The sequence below is a fragment of the Bombina bombina genome, chromosome 6 (assembly GCF_027579735.1).
Source record: "Bombina bombina isolate aBomBom1 chromosome 6, aBomBom1.pri, whole genome shotgun sequence".
Classification (NCBI taxonomy): domain Eukaryota; kingdom Metazoa; phylum Chordata; class Amphibia; order Anura; family Bombinatoridae; genus Bombina; species Bombina bombina.
This window is the reverse complement of record NC_069504.1, coordinates 163,985,997-163,997,848: the sequence shown is the minus strand read 5'-3', so window position 1 is coordinate 163,997,848 and position 11,852 is coordinate 163,985,997. Positions and strand designations below refer to the sequence as shown.

General features: G+C 38.1%; 1 protein-coding gene across 1 annotated transcript in view; it reads left to right on the top strand.

The window, feature by feature from the left end:
* Window positions 1-283: 283 nt before the first annotated feature.
* The window catches only part of LOC128662737 (hyaluronidase-1-like), a 115,941-nt gene continuing 104,372 nt past the window's right edge, over window positions 284-11,852 (top strand). The window contains exon 1 of the mRNA XM_053716657.1: window positions 284-363. The gene's annotated coding sequence lies outside the window, so the exon portion shown is untranslated. The remainder of the gene's footprint in view (window positions 364-11,852) is intronic.

The following is an 11,852-nucleotide window of genomic DNA, read 5'->3' as shown; positions in this document are numbered from 1 at the left end:
TAAATAAATAGCCATGTGATCAGGGGTCTGTCAGAAGAGGCTTAGATACAAGATAATCAGAGGTAAAAAGTATATTAATATAACCATGTTGGTTATGCAAAACTGGGGAATGGGTAATAAAGGGATTATCTATAAACAATAAAACATTTGGAGTAGACTGTCCATTTAATGTTCTGCACTTACCATACTCTGTTCTTTAAATGGCCTGTGGGGGGTTGCTTTGTTATGTGTCCTTTAGAAACATCTATTTCCTTTACATTAGGCATTCAGTTAAGAGAACACTCCCCCAAAGAGGAGTGAATTGCACTTAAAGCCCAGAGGAACACTCCTTTACCAAATAATCCCATCCTGACATCAGTAAAGGTAAGTCCTGTATTCATTGTATTGCAAACAGACGTAATGCTTATGTGCTTATGTGCTTTGTTTTAGTTTAACTAATAATGTGAATATGTGTTTCTAAATAATGAGATAAATATATTTATTATCCTAATTATATTATGCTTAAAATAACATAAATGAGCAAAATAAAATGTTTTGATGTGCTAAAGAACGTTAATATTGCACTTTTGCTTGCAGAGAAATATGTTTTTTAACTCAAGCAAGAATGTTTAAACACATAGTTAAAGTCAGCTCCAGACGTTCAATATAATACTGAGCTAAAGAACGTTAATATTGCACTTTTGCTTGCAGAGAAATATGTTTTTTAACCCAAGCAAGAATGTTTAAACACATAGTTAAAGTCAGCACCAGAATTCAATATAATACTGAGCCAATAAATGCAGCATATGTGTATAGCCACCAATCACTGGAAATGTTTACCAGTAGATTGACATATTTGGTAACACATTGATAAAACGATTTGCAAGGGATAGTGCAATAGTAAAATATACTAGCATGTTATAGCATTTTATTGTTGCTCCTTTATGCTTATTTAACATTTGCATTAATATATGAACAAATCAGATAATCCAGAAAATCGAAATATTTTTTATAATTATGTTAATAATAAAAAAATTCTAAGCATATTTTAATCTTCATACTTTATCTTATGAATACGAAAGTTGTAAAATCTCACTGTGAAATTGAAACATGCCTTTTTAAATATTTTGAAAATATCTAATTTTGGAAAGTATGGTTATTCTCTATAGAGAACACTAGTTGTGTTGTATGGTTATTTACATATTTCCTTCACATTTAGTGCCTTAAATGTGTCGCAAATCACAATATGTGTTTTGTATGACAAAAAAAGAAACTTATTGCAGACCTTTGAACCTTTGTGATTATACAGGAGGATAATTACATAATTTCATTTTTCATATTGTGATTTTACTAATCTATGGTGTGGTCTGGAAATCAGACTGTAAATAGTGTGCCAAATTGTCTCATAGTTTGACTTAAAAAAATAAGATATTTGTAAAAATAATTGTATAACATTCAATCACGTCTATTTTTTTTTCCTTTACACTTTGAAGTTGAACTATGCCATTAATACATTTTACCTTATTTACTAGGTCTGGCAATTTATCTTTTTTTCTGTTGCTAGTCCTATTGAAGTGTTATATACTAAGCACTATATGAATGCTGGTATCCTCTTTTTATCTGACCACTAATGGATTCAGTATGTCCATATGATGGCTGTACCAAGTCCCTCTGGCATACTTAATGACAAAAACATTTGCCCCCTGCCTATAGCCATATGCTGGGCAACATTATATATTACAAAATATATTACAGGTTTAGAGTGCCATTATTGCTCAACTGTTTTGAAACATAAGATACATTGTTTAATTTCTGTATATATATATATATATATATATATATATATATATATATATCTGTAAAAATCACAGAAAAAAACTTGTCTTTGCATATGAATACGGATTGCATGCATTATACTTTCCTCTTGGTTATGCAACACCTACAATCTAGTTCCTTTTAAAAAAAATTATATTTTTTTGGCAAACCTAAATAAATACCATATCCAAATACCATTGGATTGATCATAGTTTAAATTAAAAAGTTTATTATATTTATATATATAACTTTATAGAATAAAACGTTTATTCACATTTCAGATGACATATACTTTCCCTTTAAAGGAACAGTCAACTCAATTTTGTTATTGTTTAAAAAGATAGATAATCCCTTTATTACCCATTCCCCAGTTTTGCATAACCAACAAGGTTATATTAATATACTTTTTACCTCTTTGATTATCTTGTATCTAAGCCTTTTTTTGTCAGCCCCCTGATCACATAACTCTTTATTTATTATCTTGAATTTTAGCTATGTTGTGCAAAACCCACGGGTGTGGGCGCAGTGTTATCTATATGGCCTACATGTACTAGCAGTCTCATGTTGTGAAAAGCAAATAAAAAAGCATGTGATCATGGGGCTGTCTATAGTGGCTTAGAAACAGGCAGACATTTAGAGGTTTAAATGTTATAAAGTGTATTAATATAACAATGTTGGTTGTGCAAAGCTGGTGAATGGGTAGTAAAGACATTATCTAACTTTTTAAACAATAACAATTTTAGTGTAGACTGTCCCTTTAAGATGGAGACAATGTAATCACTGTACAGTTGTATTCTGCCACTACTTAGCATCAATCACATATGTGCATTTAACAAAAAGAAGCCCCCAGCTGAGTGTTGGGGGTAACATCTGGATTGCATAAGTCACCATGAATGTAGCAGAATGTTTTTCTACTCTTTATGAGTACATGTTACATTGGGAATGTTTATAAGGTATATGCAATACCCAAAACAGATGCAAAGTAAATAAGGGCTTTTTAGCTTTGTTACTATAAAACAATTCTGTCATGAAACACTTAGAAAAAAAAAAAAAAAATCTTCAGGGACAATACTAACCTCAGTGATTACAATTGAAACAATAAGAAATAAGAAACACAGCAATATAAATGACAAAACCACTGTGTAACAAAATAAATGAATGTGCTTTAACTACAGAAATAGTTAAATGACAATCATAATCATGTGTCTGTAAAGATGCTGGATTCACCTTTGCTTATAAACAATAATGTAAAGATACATAGGGGCCGATTTATCAAAGTTCAGCGGACATGATCTTCTGTAGTGTATCATGTCCGCCGCACATTGATAAATGCCGACAGCATATGCTGTCGGCATTTAGAGGGCGATTTATGAAGCTGAGGCAAACAGGGGAGTATATAAGCGCCCCTGTCCCCTGCAGCTCACCTCTAACAGTCTGAATTCCCCTGGAGGAGTTCAGCATTGCACACGAGCACTATTTTGCGCTTGCATGCAATCCCGCTCCCTGCCCGCACAAGGGCCAATCACGTGCGGGCAGGAGCTGTCAGTCTCCCTGGTCGGACAAGACCGGGGAGATTGAATTTCGCCACCTTAGAGGTGGCAAAGAGTTTAGGAAAGCAGCGGTCTAATGACTGCTGCTTGTTAAATACGGCGTGCAGGTTCTCTTGTGAGAACCTCCAGCCATAGTGGGTCAAAAGTCTTGCAAAGCCTTTGATAAATCGAACCCACGGCAGATTCGCGGGTAATAAGCCGCTAGCAGGGAGTGTCAATCAACCCAATTTTATGCGATTGGGCTGATTGCCGTCTGCCACCTCAGTGGTAGCGGACATGTTAAGGAGCAGAAGTCTTAAGACCGCTGCTTCTTAACTACTTTTTCCGCGAGCTTGAAGGTTTGCGCGGAAACAGGTGTATATGGCCCCATTCGGGCCGTGATAAATCGGCCCCATAGTGTAATAGAGTATCAGATTTGTTTCCATGCCAAGTAAGTAGACATGTTCACATACTACTGAGCCACATCAGGTTAAAGATTAGCTATTAAACACTCCTTCAGGGGTTAAATATCAATGTAATACAACCCTTTAAACAGTGACAAGCAATACTAAAAATGAAATATTTATTTTCAAAATAATAAATAAAAATAAAAGTGTTCAAGTCATTTGGCATATGCTGTGTTAAAGGGACATAACAAACATATGCTTAATCATCTGAAAGTGATGCAGCATAACTGTAAAAACTGACATGAAAATATCACCTAGAAACCTCTTTGGGAAAAAAAAAAGTTTTACCTCAGAATTCCTTCATCTGACAATAGCAAGTGCACTGTTAAAGTGAAGGTCAATTTTGAACAGTAAGTTCCCGTTTTTTAATAATCCTATTAAAAACAAGGGCACTTTAATTCATCAAAAGTGACATTTCAAGCGTTTTCTTCAAAAACTTACCTTTTAATCCTGAAAGCTGCTCAATCGATTCCCCCAGCCGTCGAAAGCCTCTGCTTATGTCAGAAATGACAAACCCAGCTTCCTCCAATCACAGCGTTCCCCCCGGGGGGATCATGGCCTGAGGGAACGCCGTGATTGGATGAAGCCGGATTCGTCATTTTGGACCCGCGAAGAGGACTTGCAACAGGCGGAGGAAGCGCTGCAGCGGCTCTCAGGATTAAAAGGTAAGTTTTTGAAAAAAAAGCTTGAAATGTCAATTTTGATAAATTAAAGTGCTCTTGTTTTTTTTTTTTTTTTTTTTAAATAATTTTTTTATTGAGGTAGCAATGGCATACATAAACATATACTCATTATACAATGGCAACACACCTATATTATAGGTGTGTTGCCATTGTATAATGAGTATATGTTTAATACATACAGGAAGTATTTGCATATCAAACAAGAAGGTGTGCCCTAGGAGTAACAAGTAGATCTGGGTCTGAAGGGCCATAAAACTTGGGATACAAACACAAACATCTTAACAAATATTAGATATGAGACCTGTCTGACCTGTGGGAAGTCCCGAAGAGAAATGTAGGTCTTTCAGTATCCCCATTATAGGCATCAGGTTATGGGGTGTACAGCGGGAGGGGCGGATCCAGTACCAGACAGAACTCCCCACCCCCCCATAGCAAAGGGAAGCATGAAAAACACAGAAATAACAATAACACAAAGAAAGCTTGTACATAAAGAATATCCTATGCTGCCCAAGGCTAAGTTATATCTATTTAAAGGGACAGTCAACACCAGAATTTTTGTTGTTTAAAAAGATAGATAATCCCTTTATTACCCATTCCCCAGTTTTGCAAAACCAACACTGCTATATTAATACACTTTTTACTTCTGTGACTAACTTGTATCTAAGCATCTTCTGACTGCCCCTAATCGCATGACTTTTAGTTCTTATCTATTGATCTGCATTTTAGCCAATTAGTGCAGTGTCTGCCACTAGCCACAGGCGTGATTACAATGTGATCTATATGGCCTACATGAGCTTGCTCTCCCCTGCTGTGAAAAGTAAATAAAATAGAGGCGGCCTTCAAGGGCTTATAAATTATCATATGTGCCTACCTAGGTTTGCTTTCAACTAGAATACCAAGAGAACACAGCAAAATTGTTGATAAAAGTAAATTGGAAAGTTGTTTAAAATTACATGCCCTATTTGAAAAATGAAAGTTTTTTTTTGGACTTGACTGTCCCTTTAAATTAGGCCCAGTCTCTTTACAACCTCCTTTTCATATTATGGCCTCTCTCAGACCTTAGACAACTGTTTTACAGAATTTGGGAGGTTCCAGTTATTTCAACATGTTAAGTTTATTTAGCCCTATAGTTACACTTTAGGGCACTCCATTACTTGGGCATATATGTTAATACGATATTTTTGCAATCCCCAAGGGTATCCATAGCACAAGCTGGTTGACAACACTAGATCGGCTAGTAAGTGGTTAACATCTCTCACCTGAAGTTCCCAACCTTAGACAAATATAAATGCGGGGGGGTGGACCGCAAGATAAATGGAAAAGCAAAATGAGATAAGCGACTAGCAGGATAATGTCATATTTCTACATTAATTATGTGTGCACATATTTAGGTACATATACAAGTGTTCTAATAGCAAACTGCTGGCACACATACAGAGGGCCCAACCATACCCATCAATAACTTTCAGTAACATATAATGCAATAAGTCACCTATGTCTGGGGAAGGGATCAGAGCAAATAAATCCACTGTTCAAGATATAGAGTAGTGCATTAATCTAAATACTATAAAAGGTACAATATAGCAGAGCAGCAATCCCACCTTACTTACTATATATATATACCCCCTTATAGGTGTAAATCTACCTTTGGACTTCTGCATACATAAAAACATTCTTGTAACGTGCAGTTCACTGTGTTAACCTAGAGGGTAGGCAGTAAGTTACAGGCTACCTATACATAGAGTAAATACTTAATAGGGTAGACATCACATTGTATAGGGATCCTATCCTGGAGAGTATAGCTGCCCTAGACTAGCCTGGATATTGCAAACAATCAGATACATAGCAGATGTCTAAAAATAAATAAATAAAATAATATGAATATATACATTGCTTCTCTAGGGGAATATATTATGTATTGTGGCAGGTATAAGAACATATTGCAAATCTATATCTCAGGCCCTAGGGCCATCATAGTTAACCGCAATAATCTGAACAGAAGGTAATGCTGCTATTCCAACATGTATGACTGCCTATATATAGAGATAAAATAAAGAAAAAGTTAATAGTAGTTTGGAAGTGCAGTCCAATGGCATAGTCACAGTCTTAACCGATTCCCTGTTTACATTTCTCAAGTGTTAAGGGTCGTTGTCCCCCACTATGCAATACAGAGTCACTGGGGCCGTTAAAGTATGCACATTTGCGTACAAGTCTGGTACATCGATTTCGACCCTGAGGGGGTAGCCCTTCCTCAAACAGCAGGTCCCACAGAACGGAATACTCCATATGAGTCAAATAGTAAAAGGGTTGATCTTTGGCGCTTACGTTGTAACGCTGAAAGGTTCCAGCTATTCCCAGGGAGAGCCCATCCATCGCGACTAGGCAGGTCTGTTGAAGTGGAGCTGCCGGATGACCAATCTCAGACCTCCTCAGGTCGACCACTCCGCTCGGCACTCATCTGGACTTTGGGGCTCTCCTGCCAGTCAGAAAAATTATCACCAACTCCCTGTGGAGGGCCGGCCACATCCCCCCAAACAGGGGCTAAGGTGTGTTGTATGTGTCTCTCATGGACCCCCATTAGCAGACAGCCAGGATTCTCCTCCCCAAGGGACTCAGTCCCGTATAGCTGCATGGTTTCTTCCTGCGTGGTGAGCTCTGTGGTCATTACTGCTCCAAGCTCCAGGGACGTCTCCCCGGAACATGCGCTCTCTATGCGGGCCAGGAGGCGGTCAAACCTGTGGCACATCTGCCATTCCAACTGAAGCATTAAAGCTTGTATAGTTATGTAGGCTTCTTCCATCTTTAACCCCTTAATGACCGAGGACGTGCAGGGTACGTCCTCAAAAAAAAGGCAGTTAACGCCTGAGGACGTACCCTGCACGTCCTCGGTGTGGAAAGCAGCTGGAAGCGATCCTGCTCGTTTCCAGCTGCTTTCCGGTTATTGCAGTGATGCCTCGATATGGAGGCATCCTGCAATAACTTTACATGGCCATCCGATGCAGAGAGAGCCACTCTGTGGCCCTCCCTGCACCGGACATCGATGGCCGGTATCGTTGGTGGGTGGGAGCCGACTTGGGAGGCGGGTGGGCGGCCATTGGTGTATCCTCTGACATCAAGGGGGGCGGGATCGGAGGCGGGGCCATTAGGGGGCGCGCGCAGGGGTGCGCGCGGGGGCGCGCGGGGGTGCGCGGGAGCGCGCACGTGCACGGAGGTTGGCGGGTGGGCGCGTGCACGGGGCGGGAGCGGGTGGGAACCGCTACACTACGGAAAATATTACTAGGAAAAAAATGGCCAAATCTTGTTTGTGCAAAAGCACAAAAATAGATCGTGGAGGGGTGGGGGGTTGGTTTTGTGTGGGGGGAACTACACTACAGAAAATTTTAATAAAAATAAAAAAAAACCCATATTTTCTTCTAAACTGGGTACTGGCAGACAGCTGCCAGTACCCAAGATGGCGCATATTAAGTTAGAGTGGGAGGGTTATAGAGCTGTTTGGGGGGGATCAGTGAGGTTGGGGGCTAAGGGGGGGATAGTACACAGCAGCATATGTAAATATGCTTTTGAAAAACACAAAAAAAAAAACAAATATAGCTTTTATTTTAGTACTGGCAGACTTTCTGCCAGTACTTAAAATGGCGGGAACAATTGTGGGGTGGGGGAGGGAAGAGAGCTGTTTGGGAGCGATCAGGGGGTCTGATGTTTCAGGTGGGAGGCTGAGCTCTACACTAAATGTGATATTAACCCTGCAAGCTCCCTACAAGCTACCTAATTAACCCCTTCACTGCTCGCCATAATACACGTGTGATGCGCAGCGGCATTTAGCGGCCTTCTAAATACCAAAAAGCAACGCCAAAGCCATATATGTCTGCTATTTCTGAACAAAGGGGATCCCAGAGAAGCATTTACAACCATTTGTGCCATAAATTGCACAAGCTGTTTGTAAATGATTTAAGTGAGAAACCTAAAATTGTGAAAAATTTAACGTTTTTTTTTAATTTGATCGCATTTGGCGGTGAAATGGTGGCATGAAATATACCAAAATGGGCCTAGATCAATACTTGGGGTTGTCTACTACACTACACTAAAGCTAAAATTACCCCAAAAAGCTCCCTACATGCTCCCTAATTAATCCCTTCACTGCTGGGCATAATACACGTGTGGTGCGCAGTGGCATTTAGTGGCATTCTAATTACCAAAAAGCAACACCAAAGCCATATAAGTCTGCTATTTCTGAACAAAGGGGATCCCAGAAAAGAATTTACAACCATTTGTGCCATAATTGCACAAGCTGTTTGTAAATAATTTCAGTGAGAATCCTAAAGTTTGTGAAAAAATTTGTGAAAAAGTGAATTTTTTTTTATTTGATCGCATTTAACGGTGAAATGGTGGCATGAAATATACCAAAATTGGCCTAGATCAATACTTTGGGATGTCTACTAAAAAAAAATATATACATGTCAATGGATATTCAGAGATTCCTGAAAGATATTAGTGTTCTAATGTAACTAGCGCTAATTTTGAAAAAAAAAAATGGTTTGGAAATAGCAAAGTGCTATTTGTATTTATGGCCCTATAACTTGCAAAAAAAAGCAAAGAACATGTAAACATTGGGTATTTCTAAACTCAGGACAAAATTTAGAAACTATTTAGCATGGGTGTTTTTTGGTGGTTGTAGATGTGTAACAGATTTTGGGGGTCAAAGTTAGAAAAAGTGTATTTTTTTTCAATTTTTCCTCATATTTTATAATTTTTTTTATAGTAAATTATAAGATATGATGAAAATAATGGTATCTTTAGAAAGTCCATTTAATGGCGAGACAAACGGTATATAATATGTGTGGGAACAGTAAATGAGTAAGAGGACAATTACAGCTAAACACAAACACCGCAAAAATGTAAAAATAGCCTTGGTCCCAAACGGACAGAAAATGGAAAAGTGCTGTGGTCATTAAGGGGTTAAAATATGCCTCATCTGTCAAGGTACTTCCCTATTTCAGTTCTCTAGGCCGTTGACATTAGTATGACCGCTCTATAAGTTTGCATCCACATGGTCACGCCGTTTTCTCCTCCAGTGATTAGCCGCTGTCTGGAGTAATGGTGTAGGCGATTTTTATATTATTCCGCTCTGCTCTGTGTCACTACTTAAATGTCCCCATTTTCATGGATCATCAGGTTCAGATTAAGCAGGTAGTCTGTTCAATAGTTTTCCCTGTACACAGAGCTCTAAGCCAGCACGTCCATCTTGGAGTGCTGCAAGGCTCCGCCCCCAAAGTGCTCTTGTTTTTAATAGGATTTCTAAAAACCAGGCACTAATTCATCAAAATTGACCTTCACTTTAACATGTATTCTTCCGCTTCAGAGACTTCACGAAATTTAATTGTAATTATTCTTGAAGGCACATGGGACACAGATTTTTTTTCTATTATGATTCATATTATAGATCATACATTTTTAAACAACTTTCCAATTTACTTCTATTATCAATTTTGCTTAATTTCTTGGAGCAGCAATGTACTACTAGGATGTAGCTGAATACACCAGTAAGCCAATGAAATGAGGCATATACCTGCAGCCACCAACCAGCAGCTAGCTTCCAGCTACTGAGCCTACCTAGGTATGCTTTTTAATAAACGAGTCTTTGATGGGACTGTGCTGAGAAGCTGCAACATAAAACACGCTGAATAAAAGGGATATAGAGGACCATCACGATTACCTGTTTTCCAACATTACACCTTTGATTAAAGGGACATTTTCTGAACATTCATGAATATTTATAAACTGCTAAGTTGAGAAGCAGTGTGTGGAAAATAGTATTGTTTAATGTATTTGTTACTATAATTTGTTGGTTCTTAATTTGTAGTTTGTATTGGGTGGTAGCGCATTATTTGCTTTCTATTTATTTTTTTTATGCTTTTTAATAAAGGATACCAAAAGCTAAGCAAATTCGATAATAGAAGTAAACTGGAAAGTTGTCGAAAACTGTATTCTCTGAATCATAAAAGAAAATGTAAACTAAGCAGGGCAATAACATGACATGCCAGATGCAAGCTTCATTGCAAGTTTCACTAATAACACCCTGATTGGCTGCATACAGTCCCTTTAAAGGGACACTCAATCAAAATTAGACTTTCATTATTCAGATAGAGCATGCCAATTTAAACAACTTTCCAATTTACTTCCATTAACAAAATGTGCACAGTCTTTTTATATTTCAACTTTTTGAGTCTACTAAATCTACTACTCATTTGAAGTTCAGACTAAGTGCTATTGCATTGTCTTGTTATCTTGCAATTGTTGATTATGCAAATCTACTGTGTTGACTGGTCCTTTAAATTGAGATGCGGCTACTGAGAAAATTTTGAGGTTAAATATCTTCCTTTTCTACATAGAGATGTTCAGGGGATATTTTCTAGTCAGCTTTTTACAGCTACGCTGCATCTCTTTCATGTGCTTCGACATTTGGGTATCATCTTCCTTTAAAGAGACAGTCTACACCAATTTTCATATAACTGCATGTAATAGACTCTACTATAAAGAAGAAGATGCCCAGATACTGATCTTAAACATCCAGTATAAAACCTTTTAAAAACCTATTTAGGAGCTCCCAATTTAGCACTGTTGATTAAGCTAGACTGGGACACCCAGTGAAAGGGGCTGGAAAAAATGAAGAGCTGACACTCCCCCCTCCCACTCTTCCCTGCATATGAAAAGACAGATAACATAAACAGGAGCCAGCAGGAGTCTGTAAACGCGTGTATACATCTGGCACTGTGGGGATCGTTAGGAGCCTGAAAATCAGCACAATGTTCTTAAAGAATAAGCAAAACTATACATTGTTACAGAAACGCTCACAGATGGGCTCTATAAATGGATCATCTACAAAACATGTATGAAAAGAAAAATCTAATATACAATGTCCCTTTAACTCCTTTAGTACAGTTTAGGTGGCAGTATTGGTACATTGCTGTATTTATCTTACATGTCCACAGAGTACCCAGCCTATTAGATTGTAATTGCACTTCTAGAGACCTTCCTAGTGACACCAGTGCCTCTTTGCATTATCTCAATCAAGGGGCTTAATTGAGCAAACAACACAGACACAAAGAGGGAGAACATGATTGTCATATCGCCTATTCATGTATTGAAACCATATTCAGTTTTAACTTGTTATTACATGGTCACTATTTTTTTTATAATTCTACAGTGGCAAACTAAGGATTTTAAGCATGGGCCTACCCTTCAGTCTTACAGTTTATTGTGCAAACCCATCATTCTCAATATGACTATTTTTGGCTTCCCTGCTAATGGTAATCAAAACAATTGTGTTGTGTGATATGTGCCACTTTTAATTCAGGACTGAAAAATAATGCTATCAATGA